We start from the raw sequence: 14,779 nt of genomic DNA on the forward strand, positions 1-14,779 counted from the left end.
CAATATACGAATGTGAAATCACAAATTACTTAGTGGTATAATTTGAAAATGTTTTATTTTTTGTCCATGACTCATTGACAGGATGAAAGTTTTGGGGTTACTCTGACTACCCCTTACCAAGAAAACTGTAAAAATAGAGAGGAAGAATTTCAATATGTTTCTACATTTACTCACAGATTTCATAGAAACATAGTATGTAACAAACCCAGGATGTGTACTCATAAAAGCTGTAGCTTGGATCTCCTTAATTGTGTATTCAGTGGGTATGATTATTCAACGTGGTGAATGATATGTTACAGCATAATCTCATACTACAGAACTGTCATCAGTGCTAATGTAATTTTAATATGATAAATACACAGTCTATTTGTGACATTGTTTGCTTACAATACCCAGCAAAACATTTCGTTGGCATCAACAATTCATGTTGTCCTTTTTCCACTGGGAAATTGGGTATTACCATGTAACTACCAGAAAGAATAAGGGATGAAAACGAATAACGGATGAGTGTGAGTGTGTGTGTGTGTGTGTGTGTGTGTGTGTAAGACATAATGACTTACAGTAAAATCATTTTTACCCTCTTTTCTACACTTGGTCTGCTTTCTTCTTTTGATTCTGGCTTCTACTGTTACACGACAGAAAATAAGAAATGCTATATCCTTAAAATCCATCTTTAAAATTGTTTATTAAATGTTTAAGTAAAAATGTTTCAAGTTAAAAAAATATACCCAACCGTGCACTTTAACCTTGAAGAATGCAGTGGGAAAGCCTCTATTAATGCCAGGTTACAAAAAGAAGACGTGGTCTAATGGTTTCAGAGAAAAAGGCTGCTGGGTATGGATTCTTATTTACTGTCAATTCAGTGAAAAGCCAGTTTTGTATTAATTACTGGCAAAAACACTGTGTAAGTGGTCCCCATTGGTGACTTCAAAACTAATCTCACTGTGCCTGGGCAAAGAGGCAGCCAAATCTGAGGCATCACAGATGTCTGATGAAATTATCCATTTTATTTGTGAGACTCTGACATTACATCATTGGGAGACAGGACAAAGGGCATTTCATGGAAAAATTGAGCAGTAAGTCTTCCTTCTCTCAAGCAGATCACCACTACCACCTGGTGGACTACCTGACACCTTCACAACTTTCCAAAGGAATACCAAAATAATAGAAACAGGCATGATTACTCTGTACAACTATTTTCTCCAGGTTACAAATTCATAAATAAAGGGAATTATAATCTTTAAAACATTTAAATCATTATTTCTTGTTTTTTTCTTTTCCTGACATCACTGGATTGTAACTGTGATCACTGTTCAAATTTATATCCAAAAATTGACCATGTTCCAAGCAGAGAAGTATATTAAAATCCTTTCTTATTTAGACTCTGATGAAATGTTGACTTGTTATTAATAATCTTCCATGTGAAGATGCATTTTTACCCAAATGTCAGTATTAAATCTCCTCAAACCCTTGTCATCATCTTAAGTCAACCTTTGAAGATAAAAGATTCTTTCTCCAGTTGTTTAAACTGACAATGGTTTCATTTCTCATCCAATCCTCAATAAAATGTTCTCATTGTACTGCATTTGGGAAGGAACTTAGCAGTATTAAAGTACCTGAAACTGAGTAATGTGAGAAGAAAATCCTTCAGATTATAAATCTCTCATAAAATATTTTATGCTTCTCTTGTTTACTCCATGGTATTCTATTAAAAGATAACACAAAAATCATCAAAAAGTACTCTTTTAATAGATTCATATTTTTAAGCTGTAAATATTTAGAGAAAAAGCAATAGAGATGTAAACAGAAATAAAAGCAAACTTTGAAAACATCAGAAAAAAATTTCTACTTAATATACCCTGCATTATACCTAAAAAGAATTACAATGTATAGGATAATGTCATAATGTTAATCATTTTAGAATCATATTAATTACTTGTTCAAATTGAAGCATTGATACCCAAAAACAAGGTTAGTTTTTTCCTCTCATGAATTAATATCTAAAATGCTAGAATTGGCACAGAATGTATAACATTAGTGCTCCTAGTCAAGAACAAAGAATACTATTCTCTTCTCTGTTAATTTATACACAAATACTAAGCACACTCTGTGTACTGGGTATTATACAGATATTGCTAGAATTCAGTGATAGTCACTCTTACAGAACAAAGTCACTTCTGTGTTATGATAAGCAAAATTAAAAACACTTGGTGTCCACTGAATAAATGATTATTATTTACTGGCAAAATCCAAACCAAATCCAAAATCAAAACCCAAATTCTACTCAACACTAAAAGTATCAAACTTACCCATTCATAAGTCCTTGCTAAATAATCAATCGCTGAGCTTCATCTCTGGAAATCTTGTGGTGAAACCATGGCTGGGACCAATGGATGGCTAAAGAAATAAAACGAATGAATACAAAAGTTTGCTTGCAGTGACTGCAATTTCACTACATATATGTCCCTCATCACTTAGTGAACACATGTCACTAAAGTCATGTCAAGCTGCCCATCAGGTCAGTGACCATGGCTAGGAGAAGACATACCCATTATTGTGGCAGAGGTCTGTGAGGAGGCAGTGGGGCTACTGTGACTGCCCAGGTGGAAACATCCTTTTTTCTGAGCAAGGAATGGGAAAACAAATCTCAGTTTTGAGGGTGAAACAAATTCAAATTAAAAATCCTTTCAAGAAAGTGAAATTATGAGTACCCTCCAAGCGAGTCTTTCTTCAACTGCAACTGAAAGAGCTTTGGTGGGATTTTCTATAACTCTGCTTTTCTGACCTGAGAAGTCCATTGCTACCAGGGAGTTCTCTGATATACTTCTCTGAAAAAAAAATTTGAAAAACTAAAAAAACCAGAAAACACGTGCAAGTCATGAAAATCTTCAAAAGTAATTGTTTACTGTTTTGCTGGCAATATGCTTCAATTTGAGACTGGGATTCCCAAAGTGGCTATCAGGAAATTAAAAAGTTAAAAGTACATATTCAATATAAAATGATGCTATGGAGAACTTTGCTAAATAAGTTCAATGGCTATTTGTTAGGATAACTGAATTAAGTGCTGAGTAATGTGATGAAAATCTTTGAAAGTGTGTCTTTCCCCTATAACAAACCTCTTTTTCACATTATCTCCTAATATGGCAAATCTCTAACTGAGAAAGAAATAACCCTTCCTACTGGCTATAAAGAACTACCACTTCTGAACTCATCTCTGCATTAAACTTTATGTCAAATCCACCAACTTTGAAGCCACGATTTTATGATTCAAAATATGTAAAAGCTATTACTTAGATTGATACACATCTTCTTAGAAATAGTACTCATGTTGTATAAAGGAGCAAATTGAAATATGTGTTTTGAAAGCTTATCATGTCAAGCTTCATTTTATTTGGAAAATGAAATTTAGCAGAATAATAATACATAATATTAGATTTTATATTAAAATTTTTATGATGGGGCTGGGGTTATGGCTCAGCAGTAGTGCACTTGCCTGGCTTGTATGAGGCACTGGGTTTGATTCTCAGCACCGCATACAAACAAAGGACTGTCAAAAACTAAATTTTTTAAAAAAATTTATGATGTAATATATAAACACTTTTTCATTTTTGAAGAGATGGGTGGCCAAGTGGCATCCTATTTTGCAATCATCTTTCAAGAAACAGGCATGCTATCCCACAATAAGTCATGAGTACTAAAAAAAGAGAAAATTGCCAAACGCTCTAGTTAAGAGTCTCACATGTCTCATACTCTAGGAAGATAACTTAAAACTAAGCAAAATTTTAAAAAAAACTAAATGAAAGTGTGTATCACTTATTCTTCAATAATTACTAAAAGAACAAAACCCAAAGTGAAATTACACTGGTAAATTATGAGCCAACCTGCATCTGGAGACTTGTGGCTTTCACACACACACACTCTCTCTCTACCTTTGGAAAAGATACTATAGTCAAATGTGGGCTTCAAACAAAATCTTATCCTCAAGAAAAAAAAATAGGTTTCGTTATCACTGCCTCACACATCTCATTTTATTAGCATCTGTTAATTTCTCTTCAAACCATGTGATAATGGCCGACAATCTTATCATGGTCCATCTATATTTCTAGAGATCTGGCATGCAATCTTCCATTTGTTACAGGAGCCTTTATAACTGACAGCTGCTCTTTCCAGACAGATGCTGTCTCAGTAATCTCTATTTGCTGTCACGCCTTAGTTTGCCCTTCTCACCCCGTGATCTTCCGTGCTGGGCTGTGGACCAGTTAGATATACTTTTGCTTTCCCAACATTAATGGAAAGTGTCCACCTGCCCAAATCAAAGTATCTAACTGGATCCTAATGATAGATTTATCTTTATAACATCTTTAACTTCACATGCCAAGATGGGTTCTATAAAGAGAAGTTCCTGATAACATAAAAATACTGTGAGGAAAAAACAAATAAACAAGCTTTTGTTCTCTCCCTACAGGGGACCAGATGTTCAATAAGATCCCATGTTCCATAATTATTTGACAAACAGAGAATACACGACAATTAAAGAAATTTTCCATTTGCTACAATAACTACACTAAGAGGAAATAGGAGTGTAGTAAATGTTGTCTACTGAATGGCAGGTGGTGGATGAAAAATTAATAGTTTACCTTTGGTGGACAAAGAAGTGGAAGTAAAGCAAAATCTGACTAATCCCAAAGGTCATTTTCAGCTCAATTTCTTTCACATAGGAAAGCAATGCTGGTAACATTCAGAACTGGCTGTATTTCTCAAATATTTGTTCATTTTTCTAGCTCTTCTTAGGGGATGAACAGGGTAGGCCCTAGCAAAATGAGCCATTATTTTAATTGCATAGCCTTTCTCTCTAAGAAGGGAAGCCTGGGTGTACCCTGGATTACCCAGGCCAGACTCTGAGACTGCTTGTATCCACTTTTAGTGAGGTTTACATGTAAAATGGTTTTTAGGCAATATAACTACATGGCAACTAGCCATGCTTTCTCTGTCACTCTATTTGAAGGATCTTGATAAACCTGCAGCTCAGAATGACTGAAAAAAAGGGCAAAAAATTTCTCCAGGTATCGTTCTCTCATCTGCTTCATACAGAGCCAAAGGACACCCCAGATGTAAGAGTCAGGAGATATGCAACTACCCTCTTCTTTTACACTGCAGGACACCAGAGATCCAACCAAGATCACACACCTTATGGTAAAAATAGCAACCAATATGTCCCTTCTAGGGTTTTTTCTAGTGCCACATAGTGGGAGGTATAGGAAAGAAACTGCAGCATAGCATGTCTATCCCAGGGTCAAAAATAAAGACTAAAAAGAACTGAGCAGACATTTTCTCTGGATCTCCTCACTCTAGCCAGGAACATATTAACAGACAGTCCTTTAAATGAATTCCTCCTTTACCCTTAAATGAACCAAATCTATCTGGCTTCCTAAAATATCTGCTGATGATTCTCATTTCAAAAATTAATATGAGTGGCTGTCACATGGTATTATGGCTAGGTGCTTCCTTTGGTATGAGAACTGTTGTTTTGTTTCTCTTCTCAAAATATGGACAAGTTTAAAAGAGAATACTGTTACTTGAGAAAGGTAACTAAATTATTCTAACTTTTCTATGTAACTCACTGAAAATAGTTCCTGAGTAGAAAGCAGCAGAGACAGATGAGGGGCACCAGCACCATTCAGGTCACTGATCCCACTGTAATCATCTAGAAAAGTGGGTCTCTCCATACACACAAAAGTAAACACAAATACCTCCCCAAACATCTAGGTCTCCTTCACAGACATTAAGAATAGCATAGATACAGTTCTCAGGTGATACTTTCTATTATCACAACTCCTGTGTAGAACAAGCCCTTACCATGAGGCATTGGGACCTCTTTCCCCTATCACACCTGATTCCAGTTAGATTCACTCAAGGAGCAGTTCCATTTACAGATGGGGTTGAATAAGCAAAGACCGGCTAAGCAAACTCAGATATGCCATGATCAACAGCAGAATGACTTTCAGTGGGAAAAAGTAAGAATAATATCACACTTGTATGCTAACAAAAGTAATGAAAATAGAAAGGACTTTATTTATAACAATTTTTTTCTATGATTAAAAGGACACTAAATAATAATTGCTTCCAAACGCTTGGCTGCTATTAACACATCCATGCTAATAACTCTAGATTCTAAAAGAAAATTTGGAGGGATTTAGGAAAGGATTAAGATAATAAAATTCATTAGTTTTTTATATATAGATGGATTGAAAGATAAGAGTAAGCTGACAAACTGTAGAAAATATTCACCTTAAAGTGATTTCTACTATAAAAATTCATTACATTCTTTAGTTTCTTATTTTAGGGCTTAAAAGTAATATGATACAAAGATGAAAAGTTATTCTTCCATAATTTAAAGCAACATAACTACAAAATAGGGGCTATTTTTCTATATCATCTATTGGGCTTCGTAATCAACATTATTTCATGCCACATTCCTGGAACTGAGCATTTCATCTGGCACATTACATGTTGGTAAATGTACCTCCCTTGGTCACAGTCAGGAAGAACACATATTTAGCCTAAGTGGAAACACAGTTTTCAGAAATGTGCATTAACTGATCTGTAACACAGGCACATACATCTGAATTTCTAATATACTCAATATTAAGGAGTGCAGGAAGAATTGCAGAACATAAACTTTAAGTTCAGAAATAAATTTCTGTGTTAATGCACAGGAAATTAAAATTAAGTGCTAAAGAAGGTAAAAGATGTACCTGTGGGTGTCTGCAAATAAATATCCAAGTTACATTTGGTAAAACTCTGAGAAGCACTGCATTGTTAATGTAATACATGACCTATATTTTGACTTGTAGTTTTTGCATTTCCTGGAAAGCAGTCTGCTTTTTAAGGACCTGGAACTTAAAAAAAAATTACTGCTAGAAAGCCAGAAAGTAAAAACATACACATGGGTATATTACAGTTTTTAAAATTTGAAATCATTGGCGTCTCTATAATAGGCTACAACAATCTCAGAATCAGTATTAAAATAAATAAGCAAACCCACAATCAAAGAAAATTAATTAAAAAACACAATGCCAAGGAAAATCTTCTACAAATTATCTTATTAAGAATCTAATCCTCAAATGATGTAATGACATAGAATATACATTCCTTCAAATATTTAAAATATTTTACTAACATATAAAATTATGTATTATAATTGAATATTTCATATATGTCCTATGATTTTTATCATAGACCGTACACATATGCTATCCAAGTATAAAAAATTCAATATAACATCATACATACAAAGTATAACTTTACTTAACAAAAGGAAATGGTAAATATATTTTAGTATATAATTGTAATGTAATAGCAAAATAACATAGTATAAATATAAAATAAAATGTAGGTTCCAAAAATCGATCCTTACTATGGGTAATATACTCTGAGAACTGCAGCCACTTCTGCCTTGATATGGAGGCACATAATTCTGGTACAGCTGCATGCCATACTGCAAAATAAATAAACAAAAACACAATGTTACAACTTTTACTTTACTACACTGGTAATTCAATTAAAATATTCTTTCATTAATCATATGTTATCAGTATAAAAAATAATTTTGTGATTTTCCTTCAAACAGACAAGTAAAGCAACCAAAATTTTGACAGAAAATCTTTTAATGTCCTTCAACAATGCATTTAAAAAGATATGTTTTTTACTTTGTTTGTTTTACTGAGGCTCCCAAATTAAGGTCTTGCTCACTAGTATTACTTTATACTGGTATTACTTTATACTGAGACTTACGTTTCTACTTATATATTTACATAGTTTACAGCAAAATCATTTGGACTGGTACCTTGTCTCGTGAAAAGAAAGCTCATCTGGGAAAGGTGTCATGCTGTACATTCCAAAGATTTAAAAAACCTCACATATGTCCTAAGCAACACTGTAAAATTCACTGTCATTCTGATGATTGATGAATTAATTTGTCTCTTTGGTAAAACTATAAATTTGGCCCTATCTGGAAAATTCTTGGCTCTATATCATTCTTGGTTACATATTCTTATAACCAAGAATAATTATTCTCATAATACTTTTGGGCTTCACATTCAGAAAACCAAAACACTGAGGAGTCCAGCTGATTTCAGAGTTTCAAAATACAATGTAGCAGATTAGAAATGTGGGGTCTTCACTTGAAGGAGGCAGCATCTGACAGACTGAGCCAGCTGGCCATAATGGGAAAGTAGGAGGTCTGGATTCTAATGGGATTATTAGTTTGAGAAAAATTAAGACTGTTAACTGTCATGAGCAAACTTGTCCTGAAGAAATCCTCATCTGAATCTGGAAACTACTTCTTTAGATTTAAGTTATTTTGTTGAGGGGGGGGGAGCAATTATATTGACAGCTTTTAAATTTTTATGATTTTAAATTATTTATATTTATACATATTTATTTACATTTTGGCTACACTCCATAATTCTTTCCATTTCATGAAGATATAATGAACTTCATGTTAGGTCTCAGCAGCCCTGTTCCGTCTACTGCTTCCACCTGCATGATGTTGGCTTTTGGCAGGGTGGTCATTGTGTTCTGTCACCTCGTGGCCCCAGCAGCACCTGAGCCAGCAGGTGCTGGGTCTCAAATGGGCCTGACAGTGGAAGCATACATGGAAGGTGTGGAGGATGACTTTGAAGAAGAATGTGCTGCTGTTGATTCCATGTTGGCCCTGATGAACTATCCTTATCACCTGGAGGAGAATGACCATCTCCATGCCTGCCTCCAGGGGCTGCCAGAGTCCAAATGATAAGTAAGATGGCAATTCAGTGGCAGGTCTAAAAGCACCCCCCCCCAAAGGTGCCAGCCCTTAGGTTCTTCAAAACCCCAATCAGGCCACAACACTGCTTCCTGGGTCAAGCTCTAGCCTAAGCATCACCATCTAGCTCAAGGTTTCCCAGTGGGTTTGCCTGCCCATGCCACCCTTCTGGCACCTCCCTTTGGCCCACCTAGGCCAGCCCCTATTGACCTGCATCCCCTCTGGCACCAGGTATGGGTCTGTGACCCACATATCTGTCTACACAACTTCTGAGCAACACCTACTCTGCCAATTACTTGAGTGTCCACCTTAAATGGGCTTCCTTCATGTACCCACACAGGTGCACAGACACACACACTCACAGACATGCATGAGCATGCGTGCACACACACACACACACACACACACACACAAAGAGTACTGCATAGAAAATATTGAATGACACCATGAAATCAAATCTTACCCATAGGATAAATTTTATATAACTAGTTCAATAGTGCTATTTCCTCTACTAGTTCCTTGAAACCAATTCTAACAAAGTGGATATATTTGGTAATTAAGCAAACAAAAAAAATTGGGAGAGGCGATTAAGAGAATTATTATTTCAAGATTTTGCTTCTAACATGAATACAAACCCACACTCATTTAAAATTCTCTGTGCTGACTTCTTTATCCAATTATTTCCCAACTTTTAAAAATTATTTAATTCAAGGTTTGAATGACATTAATGGGACCTAATGAAATTCACTTTAAATTAACTCTAACCCTACAATAACTTTAAAAAGAAGACAGAATGGCTTAATTCCTAGTCAAGTTCATTATGAAGTATAGATAATAACCTCAAACCAACACTTTCACAAGGAACATGAGGATTGACCACTTTCTTCATTGAAAAACCTGCTGCCCACTAATAAGATGGTTATCTACCTAGATGTATTGTTCCTGACATCTGCAGTGTTAGGTAGGTACCTAGGTGCCATTGAAGACCTTTAGTAGGCATTTAACTCTTGTCAAGGGTAGTCATGGGCCAAATTTAACATTTCTCTGTCCTATGGAGGGCCAGATAAAAGAATGAAATACCAAAACAGAGAAGCCGTCAGAGTTCTAACTGAAGGAAGAGAAAGAGAGAATATGTAACTGGGACATTTTATGTGAGCAATCCACTTTTCTAAGTCTTTGATGTTCTACAATTCTATATGTAACTAGAATTTCTCCAAAGAGAGGCCAGATCTGTTAATATTCAAATGTAAGACAGACTGTGTCACTTTCATGTCTGGTTTCTCCTTGGCTACAGGTTAAAGGTACTCCTGGATGTCCTTCTCCATTTCTGGCATCATCTGGAAAAGTTTTGTCATTGAAATGAACAGGGAACACTGATATGATAGGTAGAATAACCATCCCAGAAAGATGTCCACATCCTAATCCCTGGAACCTGTGAATATGTTAGGCTACATGGAAAATGGAAACTGAGGTTGCTAGCCAGCTGACTGTGGGATGAGGATTATCCTGGCTTCTCCACATGCACCCAATGCAATCACCAGGAGCTTATAAGTGAAAGGGAAAGGCAGAAGGGACAGAGATAGAGAGGTGGTAGCAAGAGAAGGACTTGTAGTGATACTACTGTCTTTGAAAGTGGAGGAATAGCCACCAGCCAAGGTATATTTGTGGCCTCACGAGGCTGGAAAGGACAAGGGAAGTGGTTTCTCCCCTGAAGACTCCAAAGGGCAAGCAGCCATGCCAAGCCTTGACTGTGACACAGTAAGACTCTTTCTGGACTTGAAGTACAGAATAACTGGGAGGAGTGTCACATGCCTACAATCCCATTAAGTAGAGAGGCTGAAAAAGGAGGATCACAAGTTTGAGGGCAGCCTGAGCAACTTAGCAAAATGCTTGACCAAAATAAAACATAAAAATGTGGGGGTATAGCTTAGTGGTAGATTGCCAAGTTCATTCCCCAATACTGTCAAAAAGAAAAAGAAAAAAGGAATATAGGATAATAAGTTTGTGTTATTTTTAGTCTCTAAATTGGGGGTAATTTACTATACCAGCTATAAAAATCTAACACAATGAACCATCTTTGAACTGGAAATCTGACTTGAAAGAGTCTTAGAGAATAATCAGATGAGGGGAGAAAGCAAGAAGGGAACAATCTTCCAGAAACTAAGCATCTCCAAGATGGAAGAATTAAAGAAAATTTTTGGCATATTTCATTGGTTCTTGCACTTGCATTTCAGAATACAACATTTGTCTCTTCAAAGATGGTGCAAAGCCAGACATTATGTGGAAAGTAACAGGTATCCATGACTCTGAGATGAAAATGATTCAGGAAAGCCAGACTTGGAACAGGAAGAAGTTTTACAGATATCTTGACTAATTTATTTCATTTATCATTTCATATATATATATATATATATATATATATATACACATACACATATATCAATGTCTACATATTTAGACATATGTACACTTATATAAGAAAGTCTGTGCATGCAAAAGTGAAATATGGCAAATTTCTAGCTAAGTCTAAATAAGTCTATAATAACTATTTAAATAAAAGTAAAACAAATGGCAAAAGTGATGTGAAAGTCAATTGTCATATTGGCATCATTTTTTTAATTTTTTGTAATATCACAAAGTGTATCCTTGTAAAATCTATGGCACATGAGATTCTCTGAGATACTGCTTAATGGGTACATTTTGTGGTGATGAAAATGTTTTGGAATTAGGTGGAAGTGATGGTTGCACACTTTGAATGCACTAAATGTCAAAGAAATGTTCACATTAAAAATAGTTTGATTAATTTTTAATATTAGAATTTTACCTCAACTTAAAAATTTTTTTAAATGAAAAATGAAAATTTTCTTCAAAGCTAGTCTGATCACTTATCTGATTATGATTGTTCTATCTTTCTTTACCCTGATCTCTCTCTTACCCAGGATGCTAGTGATGTTTTGAAGAGCTACCAAGTGGCAAATATGGAAATGGCAGCAGAAAAACTTCTAGGTCCAAAGTGGACCTAGAAAATATGTAAGCTGAGAACTCAATTATGAAGTGAAGTGTACACTCTTCAGCCTAACGAAAGGGCAGAACTCAGGGATTCTACAAGACTCCATTTCTCTGATGTTAACTTCTAAATATATCAAAAAGCTAGTTTTAGGACACATACTGTTAATAATCTAAATCTTTATGTGGTAATAAGTGAATAATAGCATATATGCATAGAATATGAAATCTATAAGTTAATAAATTATATTAGTAATCAGGCATAAATTATAAAGAATATCTGGGTAAATGCTGAAACTTCTAATTTAAACAAAGGATTAAGAAAAATATTAATTTGTATATTTTGTCAACTTTGGCAGTAAATGATAGTAAATAAAGTGCACAGACATACTTTGTATTTTACTTTAAAAAAACATTTTTTTCATGATTTTTACCCCAATTGTGATTATCAAAGTAGTGTCTTTATAAGGAAATGAGTGATTACTTTTATAACTGTAAAGTTGTGTAAATTTACTGGCATGTAAGTTTCAAAATAAATTAAATAAACATGTGCTTTCAATACATTCTGAAAGAAATCAGTTCTATATCTCTTTTTTACATGTATCTGCCTTTAGAAGGTTCTTACTTATTTCCAAATGCTCATCAACAAATTATGCTTATGGAAGTTGTAATTTTCATTTAACACCCAAGTGGATGATTTAAAAATATGCTCATAGGAAAATTATACATTTTTTTTGATGTTCTACTAGAAGTAAGTTGTAATTCTTAAGCTAGAATGTAATTTATAAAACACTTAAATGGAACATAAAATAATTGCATGAAACATATCCAGGTAGACACGTTTTAAACACACTTCCCACTGAATTGTAAGCAATGTTGTATAAACGTAGACTAAGTTGTATATGAGAGACATCCATTCAGTTATACTGGCTATGGATATAATACTCTTGCAAAAATAAAAATCAGAGAATTTCTAGAAATTGACTATTACTTCATAAACAAAAGATAAAGTATTAGCCCATTCCACTTTACTCCATAAATGTTTATTTTTTATATTAAAAAATACATGCATTTGGTGGTGGCTATTTTTCTTTTTTCTCATGTAGCCACAAAGATTCATATTAGGATTCACTCTTCTTTGCATTTTGAACTACAGATATTTTCAAACTTTTATGGTACTCACAGCATTTAATAGAAATCCATGCTTCCAGTGAGATTACCTTAAGCGATCTAATTCCTGTCACCCAGCATGTCCTACTCTGCTCTTCTTCTACACAGAGCATTTTCAGGTCTCGGGGCCCTCCTGCTTTGTTAGGCTAGAAGGGCCACAGCATATTGTTTATCTTTAATGCATATTTTAAAGGTAACACTGGTTGAAATACAAGCCACTAAAATTCTCCTAAATATAAGAGAAAGCTGTCTCTTTTTTACAAGAAATTAAAAGAAACTCAAGCTTACCTAAAAGGTTGAGGCTTGCTTTATTGATCTATCAAAATATTAAGCCTGTACCTTAAAGCGGAATCGATAGTTAGTTGGTGCTCTGTTTTTTGGGTTGTTTTTTTTTTTTTTTTTTGCCCGCCAGTGATACATAAATATCACTAGTGCCAAATTCGTTGAAAAACTGCAAATGCCGTGGTTTTTTAAAAAATACACAGGAGTGTTGAAATGAATACATGTTTTGCAACATTTCTTTTTGTATGTTCATAATGTTACATAATGTATTCCTTGGGCAAACATTACCTAAATACAATTTCAATATAATATGACAAAAATAAAAGAAATTTTTAAAAAACGTATATCACTACACCCTTAAATAATCAGGAACTTGATACAGTTTTATTAAAATTGACAAGTGACAATTTCTTTATAATGTAACACATGCATATGTGCAGGCATACACACACACACATTCTATTTTAAACTCTCTATTCTCTTTATTCATCATTTTCAGGATTCAGAGAGAGAAGGTAGGAAACAATGACTTTTGAACACATTTTCCTAATCCAGGTTTCAAATTATGGTATCTCCATAAAGGTAAGAAGGTTGATTTGAGCTTCTGCAGCAGTTAGGAAAAAGGTGAAGGGGACTATGTGTCCTGCTTTATTAGACTACAACCACGCCTCATAGTTGTGTACTATGTAATACACAGCAGAAAACAACCAGAAGGGTTGTGTGACTATCTTGCTTTACAAGAAGGAAGTTCGTATGGCTGAGCTCAGGGAAATTATCTGGCAGTGGACTGTGTCTGATTTTCAAAGCAAAGTGGAAACATGAACAGGTATTTCTTCTCTGGGAAATCTCTGAGATTTAGAACTGGTCATGGGAAATCACTGGGTCATATTATTCTGTGATAGGTTAATAACTTGGAGAAGTACTTAATTCTGAGGTTCAATGTATAATCAAAATTGGACAAAATACATCTGTTCTCTAAAACTTTGCCATTAGCAGTATGGTCTCAGACCAGGAAAATCTTTATCCTCTAGGATCTTTTTGAAAATGCAAAATATCAGGACCCACCCCAGACCCAGTGAATCAATATCTGCATTTTAATAACATCCCACTGATCCCATATGCACTAAATTTTAGTAGCAGTGTGTGTGTGGGTGTGCGCACACACACACACAGAATGAGAGAAAATATTCAGCAATATTAGCAACCTTATCCAAAGACAAAGAAATTTCATTGTCATTTATCAATAGGTGTTCTCAACTATGACAACTAGTAGAGCAAGAATTTATCTGTATGTCTCTGTTCCTAAGCACTTAAATCTAATGAATGACCATAGATCTTAAGACCATTGATGAAAAGACAGAAAAGAAAATAACAAAGATCTAGCATTGGGCTAATGGAAAAATGGGGAAAGAAGGAAAATGTACTCTTACTGTAATGTTTTTTAAAAAGTGTATTCCTTGATAGACACTGATTTGATAATAAAATGTCTGATTTATATGAACATGGGATAAAACAATC

At 34.6% G+C, this 14,779-nt stretch overlaps 1 pseudogene; it reads right to left on the reverse strand.

Annotated features, from left to right (window-relative positions):
- Nucleotides 1–2,305: 2,305 nt before the first annotated feature.
- Nucleotides 2,306–14,779, reverse strand: part of LOC144374740 (growth factor receptor-bound protein 14-like) — an 80,932-nt pseudogene continuing 68,458 nt past the window's right edge.

The sequence above is a fragment of the Ictidomys tridecemlineatus genome, unplaced genomic scaffold, assembly GCF_052094955.1.
Source record: "Ictidomys tridecemlineatus isolate mIctTri1 unplaced genomic scaffold, mIctTri1.hap1 Scaffold_85, whole genome shotgun sequence".
NCBI classification, from domain to species: domain Eukaryota; kingdom Metazoa; phylum Chordata; class Mammalia; order Rodentia; family Sciuridae; genus Ictidomys; species Ictidomys tridecemlineatus.